Source organism: Schistocerca cancellata, unplaced genomic scaffold (assembly GCF_023864275.1).
Source record: "Schistocerca cancellata isolate TAMUIC-IGC-003103 unplaced genomic scaffold, iqSchCanc2.1 HiC_scaffold_416, whole genome shotgun sequence".
NCBI classification, from domain to species: Eukaryota; Metazoa; Arthropoda; class Insecta; order Orthoptera; family Acrididae; genus Schistocerca; species Schistocerca cancellata.
The window spans coordinates 1-22,501 of record NW_026046433.1 but is presented as its reverse complement, the minus strand read 5'-3'; the positions used below and the strand labels follow the sequence as shown (position 1 = coordinate 22,501).

The following is a 22,501-nucleotide window of genomic DNA, read 5'->3' as shown; positions in this document are numbered from 1 at the left end:
CAGTGCAAGTAAACACCCTCAAATCATCTAGAACTGAGATGCGGAAAGGGTTCACCAAGAGTTTCCAGGACAATAAATAGCGCTCTCTCTCTCTCTCTCTCTTTACACAATCGCCTAACACACTGCAAGCCATTTCAGGGCAAATGTACTTGTTTCATTATACTACGAAACGGCCAATTGCATTTTCAAATTAAAAAAGCATCTACCTGATCCAACGTGATCCGCTACTCCACGCCCTTCATTCTCACAACACAACCTACCTCTTGCTAATTACATTACGTTTTACTTGTGATTATGGCTCAGCAATAGCCGAGCACTACGAAAAATACCTTATAGACTCATTTAATGTTCCCCTCCACGGAAATCTTTAGTAAAAGGCAAAAGATTTATTCGTTTTGAAGGGAAACCAGAGTGCCGATCAAAGCCCTCACTTCAATACTTATGGCTGCTTCTCTATTGCTTCTCCGCGAGAACACGGAAAATTCTTTCCGTCTTGTCTACTTCTCTACCGTCAACAGACTTCCAGTGCCATGCAAGCACACACCCCAAACTAACTGTCAGCGCTGAAATACGTGTCTGCCAAATGTCGTCGATATTACTCTTTAGATAACTATTTTCATCATTTCTGTCACCATTCAAGCTGCTTCATTACCTCACCTGCCGACAGATGGCAGCACGCCTAATTCCTCTCGGCGACCCACCGTCAGACACACAACTAACTGCCCGCACTGCTCTGCATCTAACACTAATCTCTCTCCTCCCCACCACACTCGTTCACTGAAAAAACAGGCAACTAGATAGTTCTTTGAACGCAAAACTAGGCCACATCAGACGCAACCTGTATGTAGATGTATGGTGCAAGGGAAATATCCCCCTGCTCCCACACAACTAATTAATACTAGTTGACAACAGAAATAAAATTTCTGTCGATAGTATTTGAACCAGTCTTATTCATTTGCGAATTCCATGCATTCCTTCTTGCAGATAACAGTGCCTTGCAAATCACTCAATTCATGTTTGCTAGCCAAACGCGCTCCTCCTAAATGTTCCGTACATCATGCATTAGTGCTGATTATCAAGACTGTGTTGTGTGTCAGCCGTTTATGGTCATCAATTGCACTCTTCTTGTGTTGCTCACTCATTCTTGTAACTCAAAAGTACGTCGTTGTCATCCAAGCCTAGCACTTGGAGCAGGCCAAATCAAATGGCTCGTCCCCGTGCCACTCGAGAAACTCCCACAAGGCTTTCATGACATGTCGCAATCAAAGTCCTTCCACAACCTGTAGCGACATTGCTGCAACGACGCGGGTCCCGATACCAAAAGTATGACTTATGCTTGCTTCTATTCTATATAATAAAACCACCACTCGGAAAGCGCTATTCCCTTCCCACATCCCTCAGAATGTGGTGAACGATCATCGATTACAACCAAGATGCGATGAATCTCGATCGCAAGCCTCACGCTCAGGGACAGTGCTACCACTCATCATCGTGGTTACGTCTACTCCAGCTTTGAACTAGAGAGAGTTGAAGACATACTACAGAAATGATCCTGTGAAGTATGATCTTGCTAGCAAGCTATCACCGCTCGCTACTTATGCCACGAGACCGTCAACACGCCCTACGAGAATACGACACACTCTTCACATTTCGCGATTTACTTATCGAAGAATTTCTTAAGCTCGGACATTCTGCAAAGAACCTACTTCTACTCTTACTTGGCCGCCATGATCTCACTCAGCTATTTTGTGCGCTACCAGTGCTTCTTGTCTTCCGAAATGAGAGACCATTGCCTCACGCGAGACTGTATGTAAACACCGCTTGCACCTCCGGCCGCTAGATGGGGGCCTGGGGCACATACAGTAGCATCCTATGGCGCAAGCAGACATGCCAAATAGCCACTGAAAGACAAACACACAAGACGGCGTTCATACGACTCTTGTGCTTTCTTTAAAGCCGCCTCTCTCTTCGAAAATTTTCGCACCGCACTAGTTTATTCACCTCACCCTAACAGTGCAAACTCTTGTCGATATATCGCCACTTTCATGCATACTTCCTCTTTCGTTTCACTTTGCGTCTAGCTTGATACCCGCCCAAGAGCTGCTGATATATAATACTCGCAATAAATGTGTTTCTCTCTGTATCTCTTTTCGCCTATCACGAGTATTGCTTTTCCTCACATGGCAATTATGAAAACACCCACAGCTAAACAAACACTTACACTCAGCGCCACGTCCATACTATCAATCATACGCCAGTAATTTCACAGCTACTTGCTCCACTAATACATTTCTTATGTCTACTGTTAAACAGATGAAGAATCAAAGTATACAACAAGTCTCTGTGAACATCACTGTCAGGACATTTTACAGACCTACGCATACCATGCCAATCTTTATGCTTCAACTATGATGGCCATGTGCTATGAATAAAGAAATTTCTCATAAAATAACAATTTTACGACTACTCCGACAAGCTCCTTACTAAAATGCTAGATGTTTAGCAATCTCCCCCCCCCCTCAAAAAATCATCTCAGAATAATCTCAAGCAGTGCTTACATCCCATGAGCACTTCTTTGCAAACAAAACCACAAACTACTTTTTATACTAGCTTCCTTGTCACAGTGAACAGGAAACTAATGCTAGTGCCTCAGTTTACTAAAAAGCTTTTTTCGCTTGCAACAAATAAACTACCAACTTGAACCACTTGGATTTTCAGACACACACAGAAAACTTAATTCCACAGAAATTTAGGAGTAACAGTGGTTACCTCACATTTTCACACACACTCAAATAGCTACTTCTGTGCACTTCACACAATGTTCTCATCGTGTTCCACCAGAGAACACAGTTATCACTATGAATGGATTCTGGTAAAAGAGCATTAAAAAAAAAAACAAACAGCCTGATCAAAGTGATTATCTGCCAATATCATGTCACTCTATACCCGAGGGAAACTAGAATGCAGGGAAAGGAGCTTTGTTGTGAGCAATGTGTTGGTATTTCATCATTTACTGGCCAAAGTCTTCTCAAGCCAAGTATGCACCAGCTCTGTCTATGGCTGGGTCAATCAAGAGCCCCTATCAATTTTACTTAAAAGACAAGCAGCATCAACAACTCACAGGAGGCACTGAACATTTATACCATTATCTGCACCACCTTCCACTGATTTACTGAAGAAGAAACTGCAAAGTCTGGCCAATTTTGTACACAAGTAATCTTGAAAACATTGGAGTCAACAGCAGATACATAGTTTCCAAGACTGTAGCTAGGAACAACCCTTCCATTTCAAGATTTATCTCTCACTGAGACACATCATACCCAAACTACAACTACCAGGAAATTGCTACTCAATTCATCTCTAGCTATCTATGTCATATTCAACAACTGTCTCTTTCTCACCTAAATCTTCTACAAAACTGAGTACACTGTTATGAACAAAGAACCAATGCCACATTATGGCAACAAGCCAGTGCCACTAATATCCACTCTATTGAAAACAATTGAAATGCTCATCCTGCCCAACTAACCACCATCTACAGCCCAAATCTCACTCACATCATACCTACAAATCACAAACTTGTGCGGTAAAAATAATTTTGGGTTTCAAAACACAATCTACTAATCACATACTAGTATTTATTACAAAGCCTCTCAATTCATCATTCACTTCCAAATATCGGCTTATATGCTGTTGTGCAACTGCAGTGCAAGTAAACACCCTCAAATCATCTAGAACTGAGATGCGGAAAGGGTTCACCAAGAGTTTCCAGGACAATAAATAGCGCTCTCTCTCTCTCTCTCTTTACACAATCGCCTAACACACTGCAAGCCATTTCAGGGCAAATGTACTTGTTTCATTATACTACGAAACGGCCAATTGCATTTTCAAATTAAAAAAGCATCTACCTGATCCAACGTGATCCGCTACTCCACGCCCTTCATTCTCACAACACAACCTACCTCTTGCTAATTACATTACGTTTTACTTGTGATTATGGCTCAGCAATAGCCGAGCACTACGAAAAATACCTTATAGACTCATTTAATGTTCCCCTCCACGGAAATCTTTAGTAAAAGGCGAAAGATTTATTCGTTTTGAAGGGAAACCAGAGTGCCGATCAAAGCCCTCACTTCAATACTTATGGCTGCTTCTCTATTGCTTCTCCGCGAGAACACGGAAAATTCTTTCCGTCTTGTCTACTTCTCTACCGTCAACAGACTTCCAGTGCCATGCAAGCACACACCCCAAACTAACTGTCAGCGCTGAAATACGTGTCTGCCAAATGTCGTCGATATTACTCTTTAGATAACTATTTTCATCATTTCTGTCACCATTCAAGCTGCTTCATTACCTCACCTGCCGACAGATGGCAGCACGCCTAATTCCTCTCGGCGACCCACCGTCAGACACACAACTAACTGCCCGCACTGCTCTGCATCTAACACTAATCTCTCTCCTCCCCACCACACTCGTTCACTGAAAAAACAGGCAACTAGATAGTTCTTTGAACGCAAAACTAGGCCACATCAGACGCAACCTGTATGTAGATGTATGGTGCAAGGGAAATATCCCCCTGCTCCCACACAACTAATTAATACTAGTTGACAACAGAAATAAAATTTCTGTCGATAGTATTTGAACCAGTCTTATTCATTTGCGAATTCCATGCATTCCTTCTTGCAGATAACAGTGCCTTGCAAATCACTCAATTCATGTTTGCTAGCCAAACGCGCTCCTCCTAAATGTTCCGTACATCATGCATTAGTGCTGATTATCAAGACTGTGTTGTGTGTCAGCCGTTTATGGTCATCAATTGCACTCTTCTTGTGTTGCTCACTCATTCTTGTAACTCAAAAGTACGTCGTTGTCATCCAAGCCTAGCACTTGGAGCAGGCCAAATCAAATGGCTCGTCCCCGTGCCACTCGAGAAACTCCCACAAGGCTTTCATGACATGTCGCAATCAAAGTCCTTCCACAACCTGTAGCGACATTGCTGCAACGACGCGGGTCCCGATACCAAAAGTATGACTTATGCTTGCTTCTATTCTATATAATAAAACCACCACTCGGAAAGCGCTATTCCCTTCCCACATCCCTCAGAATGTGGTGAACGATCATCGATTACAACCAAGATGCGATGAATCTCGATCGCAAGCCTCACGCTCAGGGACAGTGCTACCACTCATCATCGTGGTTACGTCTACTCCAGCTTTGAACTAGAGAGAGTTGAAGACATACTACAGAAATGATCCTGTGAAGTATGATCTTGCTAGCAAGCTATTGTTTTTTTTTTTTTTTTTTTTTTTTACTTTATTGTAATTTTGAAACCTGAACAAACAGGTAGGCTGGCAGCAGCACAATACGCTGCTCTTCAGCCGAAGAGAGTACATGGAGATAAACAAAGAAGAGACATTACATAGAAAAACGGCGGGAAAACACAGGAGACACAAGAACAGAAAAGCACAAGAAGCCGTTCACACTTGTTGACAATCCACACTAGGAACTGGAGACCCGACGCACAAACACTGAAGAAGACGATGTCACAGGTGAACAATGGAGCGTGACGGCGAAACGGAACACTAAACATGACGGCACACACGATACACTGATGGCGGTGATCTCCGGCGCGCGAATGTCCACTTAGCGTGTGCGAGTCCGGGGACCTGCCAAGAGGGCAACAGGGATGAGGAAGGGGAGAGGGGAGGAAAAGAGGATGCCACGGCTGAGGAGACGGGGACAGGAGGATAGGGACAGGAGAGGGGGGGCCCGGGGGACGAGGGACGAGAAAAGGAGGAGGGAGGGAAAAGGGAGAGAAGGGAGGGAGGGTGCCCTGAGGAGCAAGCACAGGAGGAGGGCGGGAGGATCAAAGTTGGTAGGAGGGGTAGATGGAGGGGAGGAGGGCATCATCAGGGAGGGGGAGCTGGCGGAAGCCACCGTGGGAGAGGGTAAGGAGGGTGGAGAGATGGAGACCGGGTGGGACATGGGAGTACAGGCGCGGCAGCGGGCGGGGTTGGGAGAGGATCGGGGAGACGAGCGGGTGAGGAGGATCGAGTTTACGGGAGATGTAGAGGATTCGTATCCTTTCGAGGAAAAGGAGGAGGTGGGGGAAGGGGATAAGGTCATACAGGATCCGCGTGGGGGAGGGGAGACGGATGCGATAGGCAAGGCGGAGAGCATGGCGTTCAAGGATTTGGAGGGATTTATAAAAGGAAGGGGGGGCGGAGATCCAGGCTGGATGGGCGTAACAGAGGATAGGGCGGATGAGGGACTGATAGGTGTGGAGGATGGTGGAGGGGTCCAGACCCCACGTTCGGCCGGAAAGGAGCTTGAGGAGACGGAGTCGGGAACGTGCCTTGGCTTGGATTGTCTGGAGATGGGGAGTCCAGGAGAGGCGGCGGTCGAGGGTGACGCCAAGGTACTTAAGGGTGGGGGTGAGAGCGATGGGACGGCCATAAACGGTGAGATAAAAATCAAGGAGGCGGAAGGAGGGAGTGGTTTTGCCTACAATGATCGCCTGGGTTTTGGAAGGATTGACCTTGAGCAACCACTGGTTGCACCAAGCGGTGAACCGGTCAAGATGGGATTGGAGAAGGTGTTGGGAGCGTCGCAGGGTGGGGGCAAGGGCAAGGAAGGCGGTGTCATCGGCAAACTGGAGAAGGTGGACGGGGGGTGACGGCGGCGGCATGTCCGCCGTGTACAACAAGTACAGAAGGGGGGAGAGGACGGAGCCTTGGGGCACACCGGCGGAGGGGAAAAAGGTGTAGGAATCGGTCTTATGGATGGTGACATGGGAAGGACGGCGGGAGAGAAAGGAACCGATCAGACGAACGTAGTTAATGGGAAGGGCGAAGGTTTGGAGCTTGAAGAGGAGACCGGAATGCCATACGCGGTCATATGCGCGTTCGAGGTCAAGAGAGAGGAAGATTGCGGAGCGACGGGAATTGAGCTGTTCGGAAAGGAGATGAGTGAGGTGAAGAAGGAGATCGTCGGAAGAGAAGGACGGCCGAAAGCCACACTGGGTAACGGGGAGGAGGCGGTGCTGGCGGAGATGCTGGTGGATGCGGCGGGTGAGGATAGATTCCAGGACCTTGCTGAAGACCGAGGTAAGGCTGATGGGACGGTAGGAGGAGACGGCGGACGGCGGTGTGCCAGGTTTGAGGAACATGAGGATACGGGAGGTTTTCCACAGGTCGGGGTAGTAACCAGTGGACAGGACTACATTGTAGAGCCTGGCCAGGGTGGAGAGAAAAGAGACAGGAGCTTCACGAAGGTGACGGTAGGTGACACGATCGTGACCAGGAGCGGTGTTGCGTTTGGTGCGGAGTGTAGTAATGAGATCCTGTGTAGTGATGGGGGCGTTAAGTTCCGTGTGTGGAATGTTGTCCAAGTACTGGAAACCAGGAGCGAGGGGAGGGACAGAGGTGTCAGTTCGATCGCGGATATCTGGGAAGAGGGAGTAATCGAACCGGGGATCATCAGGGATGGAAAACACATCGGACAGGTAGGAGGCAAAGTGGTTGGCCTTACTAAGGGCGTCAGGGAAGGGGTGGTCATCGTGGAGAAGAGGATAGTAGGGGGAGGGCTTAGTTCCGGTAAGGCGACGGAAGGCGGTCCAGAACTTGGACGAGTTGATGGGGAGGGTAGCATTTAAACGGGTGCATGTCTGTCGCCAGTCCCGGCGTTTCTTAGCCGCGAGCAAATTTCGAATGTGTCGCTGTAGTTGCCGGTGGCGTCGTAGGGTGTCCGGGTCACGCGTGCGGAGGAAGGCACGGTAGAGACGACGGGATTCACGGAGGAGGAGGACGGCCTGTGGTGGTAAGGTAGGACGGTGGGGGTGGATGGCAACAGTAGGGACGTGGGCCTCCACGGCCTCAGACAAGGTCTGCTGGAGAAAGGAGGCGGCATGGGAGACATCATCGGGATGGCGGTAGGCGAGAGGGTGGCTGTCGACCTGAGTGGAGAGGGTATCCCGGTAGGCATCCCAGTTGGCACGGGAATAGTCATGGATGTACTTGGGGGGAGGGTCATGACGAGGGTCGGGGCGGGGGCGACGACCGTCGGAAACGGTGAGGAGGACAGGGAGATGGTCACTACCAATAGGCTCCAGGACATCCACCGTAATGCGACCAAGGAGGTTGGGGGAGGAAAGAATAACATCGGGAGTGGAATTGGATTCGGGGCGGGTGTGCTGGGGGATGGGGACGAGGTCGCCTTGAAGGGAGGAGAGGAACCGATGCCACCGCCGCAACTGGGCAGCGGAGCGACTATGGATGTTGAGGTCGGCGGCGATCACATAGGAGGAGAAGGTACGGTCGATGTGGGAGAGGAAGTCGAAAGGAAGAGGGGCGTTGGGGCGGACATAGATGGTGGCACAGGTAACGGTAAGGCCGGGGAAGAAGAGACTAAGGATCAGGTGTTCGGTGGGGTCGGGAAGGTGAGGTTGGAGCCGAACGGGGATCTGGCGGTGGTGGCCAATGGCAACTCCGCCACGCGCAACGGGGAGGGGATTATCGGAGCGGTAGAGGAGATAGGGGGAGGTGTGGATGGAGTGGTGGGGTTGGAGGAAGGTTTCATTGAGAAGGAAGGCATCCACACGGTGGGTAGCAAGGGTGTGCAGGAAGAGGTTCTTGTTGGCGGGAAGGGAGCGGATATTGTTGAAAAGGATACGATGCTGTCGCGCCATGATAAGGATTTAGACGAGGGTGTCAAGGCGGGAGAAGGTGAAATGGGCCTGGTTATTGGAATAGGTGGCGTACATTTTAAGGTGGAAGATGGAACGGGCGGCGAGGGAGATCTGTTGGAGGGTGTGGGGGCGCTGAAAGGGATGGACGTTTTGGAGGACAATGGTGAGGAACCTGATGATGTCCTCAGCAGTGGGGGGGGGACGAAGGGAATTGCCAGGAGGGGTGGGGGCGTCCAGGGGACGGACAGGGACGGTGAGTTCAGGGGTGGTGGGAGGGGGCCGGGCTTTACACTTTTGGGAGTAGGTAGGGTGGGGGAGGCTGCAGGTATTACAGGAGGGAGGGGATTGGAGGTTGGGGCACTGCCGGAGGAAGTGCGCTTGGCGACAATGCGGGCATGTGGGGGCCTCGCGGCACTCGGCTGTTGTGTGTGCATTGTAGCGCAGACATCTCTGGCAGCGCAGGGATTGAGGGGGGGAACGGGAGGGGTCGACTTTGTACCGCTGATTGAAGAGGAGGGCACCCTCCTTCAGGAGACGGTCAATGGAGGGGGCGTCCTCTGAGAAAACCCGCATAAGGCGGGTGGGGCCGGTCGCGTTGAAGATGCGGCGGACTGCCCGCACCTCCAGGGTGGGATGGGCCTTCAGCTCCGCCAGCACCTCCTCCTCCGTGATCGACGGGCTAAGCCGAGTGATCACGGCGGTGAGGGTCGGCGGGCGACGCGGGGGTTGGGGTTGGCGGGTAGGAGATGGGGAGGGAGCAGGGGTGAGGGAGGCGTGAGGACCAAAACGGGTGATGGGGAGGCGGGAGAGGATGTCAGTATGGAGGGTCGGGCTGGGGGAGGAGATAAGAACAGAATCCCGTCTGGGAGTAAGGAGAGAGATGGGGGCGCCTGGGAAATGTTGGCGGAGGAGGAGGGAGAGATTCCGGGCCTCGAGGAAGGAAGGATCGGGGCGGGACAGGAGATATTTGTAGAGACCGGGGGGGGAGGAGGAGGAGGAGGAGGGAGCGGGGCCTGGTGGGGAGACGTCCATGGCATTTTGGGGTGGGGATGGGGGGCGGGGTGGAGCCTTTTTAGGAGTAGAGGAAGTGGAGGCGCCACTAGGGCGTTTGACAGCGGCAGATGGGCGGGTGGTGACAGGAGGGACGGGAACGATGGGGAGGTGGTGGGAAGGGACAGGTCCCGGCACGGACGCAGCAGTCGGCGCCGGAGGAAGTGACTGTGACGGTGCAGGCGAATGTGGCAGTGATGGCGATGGCGACGATGATGATGACGGCGGTGGCGATGGCGATGGCGACGGGGAGAGCTGGGCGTGGGCAGTGGCCCGACGGGCCACCACCCTAGCCGGAGCTGCAGTGACAGGCTGGGGGAGTGGGGGGAAGGGATCAGAACGAGAGGAGGAAGCGGGAGAGGGGGCGGGGGCGACAAAGAGCGAGGGCGAAGGGATAGAGAGGAGGGGAGGGATGGAAGGAGGGGGGTGGGACTGGGCACACCAAGTGATTGTGGTGGAGGCGGCGGATGGGGACGTATACACGATGGCGGTGGTGGTAGTAGTGACGGTGGTGGTGGGGGCGGACATGACGGCAAGAAGAAGAAAGAAAAAACACAACACTGAAAGGACAGGACACACACTGGGAGACGGCGGACGGCGGACGGACGGCGGACGGACGTCGACGGCGGCGACGGCGGCGGCGGCGGCGGCGGCGACGGCGACGGCGGCGGCGAGAGGCAGGGACGCTGCTGCCGCGGACGGGGCCGGGGCGGCGGCGGCTGCTGCTGCTGCTGCTGGCTGGACTGCTGCTGGCTGGACTGCGGCGGCCACCGGAGGGCTGGCTGGCTGGCTGGCTGGCTGGCTGGCCACTGCTGCAGGCCGGTACCGCGAACTGCTGCTGCTGCTGCTGCTGCTGCGGGCGGACTGGCTGGCTGGCTGGCTGGCTGGCTGGCTGGCACCTGTAACCCCTAACACTTCGATTAGCGCGAAGGTGCACTATCGAAGGGCGGTAACCTTTCGGTGTACCGCCGGAGATCGTGCTAGCAAGCTATCACCGCTCGCTACTTATGCCACGAGACCGTCAACACGCCCTACGAGAATACGACACACTCTTCACATTTCGCGATTTACTTATCGAAGAATTTCTTAAGCTCGGACATTCTGCAAAGAACCTACTTCTACTCTTACTTGGCCGCCATGATCTCACTCAGCTATTTTGTGCGCTACCAGTGCTTCTTGTCTTCCGAAATGAGAGACCATTGCCTCACGCGAGACTGTATGTAAACACCGCTTGCACCTCCGGCCGCTAGATGGGGGCCTGGGGCACATACAGTAGCATCCTATGGCGCAAGCAGACATGCCAAATAGCCACTGAAAGACAAACACACAAGACGGCGTTCATACGACTCTTGTGCTTTCTTTAAAGCCGCCTCTCTCTTCGAAAATTTTCGCACCGCACTAGTTTATTCACCTCACCCTAACAGTGCAAACTCTTGTCGATATATCGCCACTTTCATGCATACTTCCTCTTTCGTTTCACTTTGCGTCTAGCTTGATACCCGCCCAAGAGCTGCTGATATATAATACTCGCAATAAATGTGTTTCTCTCTGTATCTCTTTTCGCCTATCACGAGTATTGCTTTTCCTCACATGGCAATTATGAAAACACCCACAGCTAAACAAACACTTACACTCAGCGCCACGTCCATACTATCAATCATACGCCAGTAATTTCACAGCTACTTGCTCCACTAATACATTTCTTATGTCTACTGTTAAACAGATGAAGAATCAAAGTATACAACAAGTCTCTGTGAACATCACTGTCAGGACATTTTACAGACCTATGCATACCATGCCAATCTTTATGCTTCAACTATGATGGCCATGTGCTATGAATAAAGAAATTTCTCATAAAATAACAATTTTACGACTACTCCGACAAGCTCCTTACTAAAATGCTAGATGTTTAGCAATCTCCCCCCCCCCCCCTCAAAAAATCATCTCAGAATAATCTCAAGCAGTGCTTACATCCCATGAGCACTTCTTTGCAAACAAAACCACAAACTACTTTTTATACTAGCTTCCTTGTCACAGTGAACAGGAAACTAATGCTAGTGCCTCAGTTTACTAAAAAGCTTTTTTCGCTTGCAACAAATAAACTACCAACTTGAACCACTTGGATTTTCAGACACACACAGAAAACTTAATTCCACAGAAATTTAGGAGTAACAGTGGTTACCTCACATTTTCACACACACTCAAATAGCTACTTCTGTGCACTTCACACAATGTTCTCATCGTGTTCCACCAGAGAACACAGTTATCACTATGAATGGATTCTGGTAAAAGAGCATTAAAAAAAAACAAACAGCCTGATCAAAGTGATTATCTGCCAATATCATGTCACTCTATACCCGAGGGAAACTAGAATGCAGGGAAAGGAGCTTTGTTGTGAGCAATGTGTTGGTATTTCATCATTTACTGGCCAAAGTCTTCTCAAGCCAAGTATGCACCAGCTCTGTCTATGGCTGGGTCAATCAAGAGCCCCTATCAATTTTACTTAAAAGACAAGCAGCATCAACAACTCACAGGGAGGCACTGAACATTTATACCATTATCTGCACCACCTTCCACTGATTTACTGAAGAAGAAACTGCAAAGTCTGGCCAATTTTGTACACAAGTAATCTTGAAAACATTGGAGTCAACAGCAGATACATAGTTTCCAAGACTGTAGCTAGGAACAACCCTTCCATTTCAAGATTTATCTCTCACTGAGACACATCATACCCAAACTACAACTACCAGGAAATTGCTACTCAATTCATCTCTAGCTATCTATGTCATATTCAACAACTGTCTCTTTCTCACCTAAATCTTCTACAAAACTGAGTACACTGTTATGAACAAAGAACCAATGCCACATTATGGCAACAAGCCAGTGCCACTAATATCCACTCTATTGAAAACAATTGAAATGCTCATCCTGCCCAACTAACCACCATCTACAGCCCAAATCTCACTCACATCATACCTACAAATCACAAACTTGTGCGGTAAAAATAATTTTGGGTTTCAAAACACAATCTACTAATCACATACTAGTATTTATTACAAAGCCTCTCAATTCATCATTCACTTCCAAATATCGGCTTATATGCTGTTGTGCAACTGCAGTGCAAGTAAACACCCTCAAATCATCTAGAACTGAGATGCGGAAAGGGTTCACCAAGAGTTTCCAGGACAATAAATAGCGCTCTCTCTCTCTCTCTTTACACAATCGCCTAACACACTGCAAGCCATTTCAGGGCAAATGTACTTGTTTCATTATACTACGAAACGGCCAATTGCATTTTCAAATTAAAAAAGCATCTACCTGATCCAACGTGATCCGCTACTCCACGCCCTTCATTCTCACAACACAACCTACCTCTTGCTAATTACATTACGTTTTACTTGTGATTATGGCTCAGCAATAGCCGAGCACTACGAAAAATACCTTATAGACTCATTTAATGTTCCCCTCCACGGAAATCTTTAGTAAAAGGCAAAAGATTTATTCGTTTTGAAGGGAAACCAGAGTGCCGATCAAAGCCCTCACTTCAATACTTATGGCTGCTTCTCTATTGCTTCTCCGCGAGAACACGGAAAATTCTTTCCGTCTTGTCTACTTCTCTACCGTCAACAGACTTCCAGTGCCATGCAAGCACACACCCCAAACTAACTGTCAGCGCTGAAATACGTGTCTGCCAAATGTCGTCGATATTACTCTTTAGATAACTATTTTCATCATTTCTGTCACCATTCAAGCTGCTTCATTACCTCACCTGCCGACAGATGGCAGCACGCCTAATTCCTCTCGGCGACCCACCGTCAGACACACAACTAACTGCCCGCACTGCTCTGCATCTAACACTAATCTCTCTCCTCCCCACCACACTCGTTCACTGAAAAAACAGGCAACTAGATAGTTCTTTGAACGCAAAACTAGGCCACATCAGACGCAACCTGTATGTAGATGTATGGTGCAAGGGAAATATCCCCCTGCTCCCACACAACTAATTAATACTAGTTGACAACAGAAATAAAATTTCTGTCGATAGTATTTGAACCAGTCTTATTCATTTGCGAATTCCATGCATTCCTTCTTGCAGATAACAGTGCCTTGCAAATCACTCAATTCATGTTTGCTAGCCAAACGCGCTCCTCCTAAATGTTCCGTACATCATGCATTAGTGCTGATTATCAAGACTGTGTTGTGTGTCAGCCGTTTATGGTCATCAATTGCACTCTTCTTGTGTTGCTCACTCATTCTTGTAACTCAAAAGTACGTCGTTGTCATCCAAGCCTAGCACTTGGAGCAGGCCAAATCAAATGGCTCGTCCCCGTGCCACTCGAGAAACTCCCACAAGGCTTTCATGACATGTCGCAATCAAAGTCCTTCCACAACCTGTAGCGACATTGCTGCAACGACGCGGGTCCCGATACCAAAAGTATGACTTATGCTTGCTTCTATTCTATATAATAAAACCACCACTCGGAAAGCGCTATTCCCTTCCCACATCCCTCAGAATGTGGTGAACGATCATCGATTACAACCAAGATGCGATGAATCTCGATCGCAAGCCTCACGCTCAGGGACAGTGCTACCACTCATCATCGTGGTTACGTCTACTCCAGCTTTGAACTAGAGAGAGTTGAAGACATACTACAGAAATGATCCTGTGAAGTATGATCTTGCTAGCAAGCTATCACCGCTCGCTACTTATGCCACGAGACCGTCAACACGCCCTACGAGAATACGACACACTCTTCACATTTCGCGATTTACTTATCGAAGAATTTCTTAAGCTCGGACATTCTGCAAAGAACCTACTTCTACTCTTACTTGGCCGCCATGATCTCACTCAGCTATTTTGTGCGCTACCAGTGCTTCTTGTCTTCCGAAATGAGAGACCATTGCCTCACGCGAGACTGTATGTAAACACCGCTTGCACCTCCGGCCGCTAGATGGGGGCCTGGGGCACATACAGTAGCATCCTATGGCGCAAGCAGACATGCCAAATAGCCACTGAAAGACAAACACACAAGACGGCGTTCATACGACTCTTGTGCTTTCTTTAAAGCCGCCTCTCTCTTCGAAAATTTTCGCACCGCACTAGTTTATTCACCTCACCCTAACAGTGCAAACTCTTGTCGATATATCGCCACTTTCATGCATACTTCCTCTTTCGTTTCACTTTGCGTCTAGCTTGATACCCGCCCAAGAGCTGCTGATATATAATACTCGCAATAAATGTGTTTCTCTCTGTATCTCTTTTCGCCTATCACGAGTATTGCTTTTCCTCACATGGCAATTATGAAAACACCCACAGCTAAACAAACACTTACACTCAGCGCCACGTCCATACTATCAATCATACGCCAGTAATTTCACAGCTACTTGCTCCACTAATACATTTCTTATGTCTACTGTTAAACAGATGAAGAATCAAAGTATACAACAAGTCTCTGTGAACATCACTGTCAGGACATTTTACAGACCTACGCATACCATGCCAATCTTTATGCTTCAACTATGATGGCCATGTGCTATGAATAAAGAAATTTCTCATAAAATAACAATTTTACGACTACTCCGACAAGCTCCTTACTAAAATGCTAGATGTTTAGCAATCTCCCCCCCCCCCCTCAAAAAATCATCTCAGAATAATCTCAAGCAGTGCTTACATCCCATGAGCACTTCTTTGCAAACAAAACCACAAACTACTTTTTATACTAGCTTCCTTGTCACAGTGAACAGGAAACTAATGCTAGTGCCTCAGTTTACTAAAAAGCTTTTTTCGCTTGCAACAAATAAACTACCAACTTGAACCACTTGGATTTTCAGACACACACAGAAAACTTAATTCCACAGAAATTTAGGAGTAACAGTGGTTACCTCACATTTTCACACACACTCAAATAGCTACTTCTGTGCACTTCACACAATGTTCTCATCGTGTTCCACCAGAGAACACAGTTATCACTATGAATGGATTCTGGTAAAAGAGCATTAAAAAAAAAAACAAACAGCCTGATCAAAGTGATTATCTGCCAATATCATGTCACTCTATACCCGAGGGAAACTAGAATGCAGGGAAAGGAGCTTTGTTGTGAGCAATGTGTTGGTATTTCATCATTTACTGGCCAAAGTCTTCTCAAGCCAAGTATGCACCAGCTCTGTCTATGGCTGGGTCAATCAAGAGCCCCTATCAATTTTACTTAAAAGACAAGCAGCATCAACAACTCACAGGAGGCACTGAACATTTATACCATTATCTGCACCACCTTCCACTGATTTACTGAAGAAGAAACTGCAAAGTCTGGCCAATTTTGTACACAAGTAATCTTGAAAACATTGGAGTCAACAGCAGATACATAGTTTCCAAGACTGTAGCTAGGAACAACCCTTCCATTTCAAGATTTATCTCTCACTGAGACACATCATACCCAAACTACAACTACCAGGAAATTGCTACTCAATTCATCTCTAGCTATCTATGTCATATTCAACAACTGTCTCTTTCTCACCTAAATCTTCTACAAAACTGAGTACACTGTTATGAACAAAGAACCAATGCCACATTATGGCAACAAGCCAGTGCCACTAATATCCACTCTATTGAAAACAATTGAAATGCTCATCCTGCCCAACTAACCACCATCTACAGCCCAAATCTCACTCACATCATACCTACAAATCACAAACTTGTGCGGTAAAAATAATTTTGGGTTTCAAAACACAATCTACTAATCACATACTAGTATTTATTACAAAGCCTCTCAATTCATCATTCACTTCCAAATATCGGCTTATATGCTGTTGTGCAACTGCAGTGCAAGTAAACACCCTCAAATCATCTAGAACTGAGATGCGGAAAGGGTTCACCAAGAGTTTCCAGGACAATAAATAGCGCTCTCTCTCTCTCTCTCTCTCTTTACACAATCGCCTAACACACTGCAAGCCATTTCAGGGCAAATGTACTTGTTTCATTATACTACGAAACGGCCAATTGCATTTTCAAATTAAAAAAGCATCTACCTGATCCAACGTGATCCGCTACTCCACGCCCTTCATTCTCACAACACAACCTACCTCTTGCTAATTACATTACGTTTTACTTGTGATTATGGCTCAGCAATAGCCGAGCACTACGAAAAATACCTTATAGACTCATTTAATGTTCCCCTCCACGGAAATCTTTAGTAAAAGGCGAAAGATTTATTCGTTTTGAAGGGAAACCAGAGTGCCGATCAAAGCCCTCACTTCAATACTTATGGCTGCTTCTCTATTGCTTCTCCGCGAGAACACGGAAAATTCTTTCCGTCTTGTCTACTTCTCTACCGTCAACAGACTTCCAGTGCCATGCAAGCACACACCCCAAACTAACTGTCAGCGCTGAAATACGTGTCTGCCAAATGTCGTCGATATTACTCTTTAGATAACTATTTTCATCATTTCTGTCACCATTCAAGCTGCTTCATTACCTCACCTGCCGACAGATGGCAGCACGCCTAATTCCTCTCGGCGACCCACCGTCAGACACACAACTAACTGCCCGCACTGCTCTGCATCTAACACTAATCTCTCTCCTCCCCACCACACTCGTTCACTGAAAAAACAGGCAACTAGATAGTTCTTTGAACGCAAAACTAGGCCACATCAGACGCAACCTGTATGTAGATGTATGGTGCAAGGGAAATATCCCCCTGCTCCCACACAACTAATTAATACTAGTTGACAACAGAAATAAAATTTCTGTCGATAGTATTTGAACCAGTCTTATTCATTTGCGAATTCCATGCATTCCTTCTTGCAGATAACAGTGCCTTGCAAATCACTCAATTCATGTTTGCTAGCCAAACGCGCTCCTCCTAAATGTTCCGTACATCATGCATTAGTGCTGATTATCAAGACTGTGTTGTGTGTCAGCCGTTTATGGTCATCAATTGCACTCTTCTTGTGTTGCTCACTCATTCTTGTAACTCAAAAGTACGTCGTTGTCATCCAAGCCTAGCACTTGGAGCAGGCCAAATCAAATGGCTCGTCCCCGTGCCACTCGAGAAACTCCCACAAGGCTTTCATGACATGTCGCAATCAAAGTCCTTCCACAACCTGTAGCGACATTGCTGCAACGACGCGGGTCCCGATACCAAAAGTATGACTTATGCTTGCTTCTATTCTATATAATAAAACCACCACTCGGAAAGCGCTATTCCCTTCCCACATCCCTCAGAATGTGGTGAACGATCATCGATTACAACCAAGATGCGATGAATCTCGATCGCAAGCCTCACGCTCAGGGACAGTGCTACCACTCATCATCGTGGTTACGTCTACTCCAGCTTTGAACTAGAGAGAGTTGAAGACATACTACAGAAATGATCCTGTGAAGTATGATCTTCCTAGCAAGCTATCACCGCTCGCTACTTATGCCACGAGACCGTCAACACGCCCTACGAGAATACGACACACTCTTCACATTTCGCGATTTACTTATCGAAGAATTTCTTAAGCTCGGACATTCTGCAAAGAACCTACTTCTACTCTTACTTGGCCGCCATGATCTCACTCAGCTATTTTGTGCGCTACCAGTGCTTCTTGTCTTCCGAAATGAGAGACCATTGCCTCACGCGAGACTGTATGTAAACACCGCTTGCACCTCCGGCCGCTAGATGGGGGCCTGGGGCACATACAGTAGCATCCTATGGCGCAAGCAGACATGCCAAATAGCCACTGAAAGACAAACACACAAGACGGCGTTCATACGACTCTTGTGCTTTCTTTAAAGCCGCCTCTCTCTTCGAAAATTTTCGCACCGCACTAGTTTATTCACCTCACCCTAACAGTGCAAACTCTTGTCGATATATCGCCACTTTCATGCATACTTCCTCTTTCGTTTCACTTTGCGTCTAGCTTGATACCCGCCCAAGAGCTGCTGATATATAATACTCGCAATAAATGTGTTTCTCTCTGTATCTCTTTTCGCCTATCACGAGTATTGCTTTTCCTCACATGGCAATTATGAAAACACCCACAGCTAAACAAACACTTACACTCAGCGCCACGTCCATACTATCAATCATACGCCAGTAATTTCACAGCTACTTGCTCCACTAATACATTTCTTATGTCTACTGTTAAACAGATGAAGAATCAAAGTATACAACAAGTCTCTGTGAACATCACTGTCAGGACATTTTACAGACCTACGCATACCATGCCAATCTTTATGCTTCAACTATGATGGCCATGTGCTATGAATAAAGAAATTTCTCATAAAATAACAATTTTACGACTACTCCGACAAGCTCCTTACTAAAATGCTAGATGTTTAGCAATCTCCCCCCCCCCCTCAAAAAATCATCTCAGAATAATCTCAAGCAGTGCTTACATCCCATGAGCACTTCTTTGCAAACAAAACCACAAACTACTTTTTATACTAGCTTCCTTGTCACAGTGAACAGGAAACTAATGCTAGTGCCTCAGTTTACTAAAAAGCTTTTTTCGCTTGCAACAAATAAACTACCAACTTGAACCACTTGGATTTTCAGACACACACAGAAAACTTAATTCCACAGAAATTTAGGAGTAACAGTGGTTACCTCACATTTTCACACACACTCAAATAGCTACTTCTGTGCACTTCACACAATGTTCTCATCGTGTTCCACCAGAGAACACAGTTATCACTATGAATGGATTCTGGTAAAAGAGCATTAAAAAAAAAACAAACAGCCTGATCAAAGTGATTATCTGCCAATATCATGTCACTCTATACCCGAGGGAAACTAGAATGCAGGGAAAGGAGCTTTGTTGTGAGCAATGTGTTGGTATTTCATCATTTACTGGCCAAAGTCTTCTCAAGCCAAGTATGCACCAGCTCTGTCTATGGCTGGGTCAATCAAGAGCCCCTATCAATTTTACTTAAAAGACAAGCAGCATCAACAACTCACAGGAGGCACTGAACATTTATACCATTATCTGCACCACCTTCCACTCATTTACTGAAGAAGAAACTGCAAAGTCTGGCCAATTTTGTACACAAGTAATCTTGAAAACATTGGAGTCAACAGCAGATACATAGTTTCCAAGACTGTAGCTAGGAACAACCCTTCCATTTCAAGATTTATCTCTCACTGAGACACATCATACCCAAACTACAACTACCAGGAAATTGCTACTCAATTCATCTCTAGCTATCTATGTCATATTCAACAACTGTCTCTTTCTCACCTAAATCTTCTACAAAACTGAGTACACTGTTATGAACAAAGAACCAATGCCACATTATGGCAACAAGCCAGTGCCACTAATATCCACTCTATTGAAAACAATTGAAATGCTCATCCTGCCCAACTAACCACCATCTACAGCCCAAATCTCACTCACATCATACCTACAAATCACAAACTTGTGCGGTAAAAATAATTTTGGGTTTCAAAACACAATCTACTAATCACATACTAGTATTTATTACAAAGCCTCTCAATTCATCATTCACTTCCAAATATCGGCTTATATGCTGTTGTGCAACTGCAGTGCAAGTAAACACCCTCAAATCATCTAGAACTGAGATGCGGAAAGGGTTCACCAAGAGTTTCCAGGACAATAAATAGCGCTCTCTCTCTCTCTCTTTACACAATCGCCTAACACACTGCAAGCCATTTCAGGGCAAATGTACTTGTTTCATTATACTACGAAACGGCCAATTGCATTTTCAAATTAAAAAAGCATCTACCTGATCCAACGTGATCCGCTACTCCACGCCCTTCATTCTCACAACACAACCTACCTCTTGCTAATTACATTACGTTTTACTTGTGATTATGGCTCAGCAATAGCCGAGCACTACGAAAAATACCTTATAGACTCATTTAATGTTCCCCTCCACGGAAATCTTTAGTAAAAGGCGAAAGATTTATTCGTTTTGAAGGGAAACCAGAGTGCCGATCAAAGCCCTCACTTCAATACTTATGGCTGCTTCTCTATTGCTTCTCCGCGAGAACGCGGAAAATTCTTTCCGTCTTGTCTACTTCTCTACCGTCAACAGACTTCCAGTGCCATGCAAGCACACACCCCAAACTAACTGTCAGCGCTGAAATACGTGTCTGCCAAATGTCGTCGATATTACTCTTTAGATAACTATTTTCATCATTTCTGTCACCATTCAAGCTGCTTCATTACCTCACCTGCCGACAGATGGCAGCACGCCTAATTCCTCTCGGCGACCCACCGTCAGACACACAACTAACTGCCCGCACTGCTCTGCATCTAACACTAATCTCTCTCCTCCCCACCACACTCGTTCACTGAAAAAACAGGCAACTAGATAGTTCTTTGAACGCAAAACTAGGCCACATCAGACGCAACCTGTATGTAGATGTATGGTGCAAGGGAAATATCCCCCTGCTCCCACACAACTAATTAATACTAGTTGACAACAGAAATAAAATTTCTGTCGATAGTATTTGAACCAGTCTTATTCATTTGCGAATTCCATGCATTCCTTCTTGCAGATAACAGTGCCTTGCAAATCACTCAATTCATGTTTGCTAGCCAAACGCGCTCCTCCTAAATGTTCCGTACATCATGCATTAGTGCTGATTATCAAGACTGTGTTGTGTGTCAGCCGTTTATGGTCATCAATTGCACTCTTCTTGTGTTGCTCACTCATTCTTGTAACTCAAAAGTACGTCGTTGTCATCCAAGCCTAGCACTTGGAGCAGGCCAAATCAAATGGCTCGTCCCCGTGCCACTCGAGAAACTCCCACAAGGCTTTCATGACATGTCGCAATCAAAGTCCTTCCACAACCTGTAGCGACATTGCTGCAACGACGCGGGTCCCGATACCAAAAGTATGACTTATGCTTGCTTCTATTCTATATAATAAAACCACCACTCGGAAAGCGCTTCCCTTCCCACATCCTCAGAATGTGGTGAACGATCATCGATTACAACCAAGATGCGATGAATCTCGATCGCAAGCCTCACGCTCAGGGACAGTGCTACCACTCATCATCGTGGTTACGTCTACTCCAGCTTTGAACTAGAGAGAGTTGAAGACATACTACAGAAATGATCTGTGAAGTATGATCTTCCTAGCAAGCTATCACCGCTCGCTACTTATGCACGAGACCGTCAACACGCCCTACGAGAATACGACACACTCTTCACATTTCGCGATTTACTTATCGAAGAATTTCTTAAGCTCGGACATTCTGCAAAGAACCTACTTCTACTCTTACTTGGCCGCCATGATCTCACTCAGCTATTTTGTGCGCTACCAGTGCTTCTTGTCTTCCGAAATGAGAGACCATTGCCTCACGCGAGACTGTATGTAAACACCGCTTTGCACCTCCGGCCGCTAGATGGGGGCCTGGGGCACATACAGTAGCATCCTATGGCGCAAGCAGACATGCCAAATAGCCACTGAAAGACAAACACACAAGACGGCGTTCATACGACTCTTGTGCTTTCTTTAAGCCGCCTCTCTCTCGAAAATTTTCGCACCGCACTAGTTTATTCACCTCACCCTAACAGTGCAAACTCTTGTCGATATATCGCCACTTTCATGCATACTTCCTCTTTCGTTTCACTTTGCGTCTAGCTTGATACCCGCCAAGAGCTGCTGATATATAATACTCGCAATAAATGTGTTTCTCCTCTGTATCTCTTTTCGCCTATCACGAGTATTGCTTTTCCTCACATGGCAATTATGAAAACACCCACAGCTAAACAAACACTTACACTCAGCGCCACGTCCATACTATCAATCAT

General features: G+C 46.9%; 10 non-coding genes across 10 annotated transcripts; all 10 read right to left on the bottom strand.

Moving 5' to 3' along the window:
* Positions 1 to 296: 296 nt before the first annotated feature.
* Positions 297 to 415, bottom strand: LOC126122971 (U5 spliceosomal RNA). Its single transcript, XR_007526095.1, has one exon. It is a non-coding gene; the product is annotated as a U5 spliceosomal RNA (small nuclear RNA).
* A 947-nt stretch (positions 416 to 1,362) lies between these two features.
* On the bottom strand, positions 1,363 to 1,569 carry LOC126122974 (small nucleolar RNA U3). The gene has a single exon (XR_007526098.1). It is a non-coding gene; the product is annotated as a small nucleolar RNA U3 (small nucleolar RNA).
* Positions 1,570 to 3,998: 2,429 nt separating this feature from the next.
* On the bottom strand, positions 3,999 to 4,117 carry LOC126122969 (U5 spliceosomal RNA). Its single transcript, XR_007526093.1, has one exon. It is a non-coding gene; the product is annotated as a U5 spliceosomal RNA (small nuclear RNA).
* A 947-nt stretch (positions 4,118 to 5,064) lies between these two features.
* LOC126122973 (small nucleolar RNA U3) lies at positions 5,065 to 5,271 on the bottom strand. Its single transcript, XR_007526097.1, has one exon. It is a non-coding gene; the product is annotated as a small nucleolar RNA U3 (small nucleolar RNA).
* A 7,873-nt stretch (positions 5,272 to 13,144) lies between these two features.
* On the bottom strand, positions 13,145 to 13,263 carry LOC126122970 (U5 spliceosomal RNA). Its single transcript, XR_007526094.1, has one exon. It is a non-coding gene; the product is annotated as a U5 spliceosomal RNA (small nuclear RNA).
* A 947-nt stretch (positions 13,264 to 14,210) lies between these two features.
* On the bottom strand, positions 14,211 to 14,417 carry LOC126122972 (small nucleolar RNA U3). Its single transcript, XR_007526096.1, has one exon. It is a non-coding gene; the product is annotated as a small nucleolar RNA U3 (small nucleolar RNA).
* Positions 14,418 to 16,852: 2,435 nt separating this feature from the next.
* Positions 16,853 to 16,971, bottom strand: LOC126122968 (U5 spliceosomal RNA). Its single transcript, XR_007526092.1, has one exon. It is a non-coding gene; the product is annotated as a U5 spliceosomal RNA (small nuclear RNA).
* Positions 16,972 to 17,918: 947 nt separating this feature from the next.
* On the bottom strand, positions 17,919 to 18,125 carry LOC126122966 (small nucleolar RNA U3). The gene has a single exon (XR_007526090.1). It is a non-coding gene; the product is annotated as a small nucleolar RNA U3 (small nucleolar RNA).
* A 2,427-nt stretch (positions 18,126 to 20,552) lies between these two features.
* On the bottom strand, positions 20,553 to 20,671 carry LOC126122967 (U5 spliceosomal RNA). Its single transcript, XR_007526091.1, has one exon. It is a non-coding gene; the product is annotated as a U5 spliceosomal RNA (small nuclear RNA).
* Positions 20,672 to 21,618: 947 nt separating this feature from the next.
* On the bottom strand, positions 21,619 to 21,821 carry LOC126122975 (small nucleolar RNA U3). Its single transcript, XR_007526099.1, has one exon. It is a non-coding gene; the product is annotated as a small nucleolar RNA U3 (small nucleolar RNA).
* Between the last annotated feature and the right edge of the window lie 680 nt (positions 21,822 to 22,501).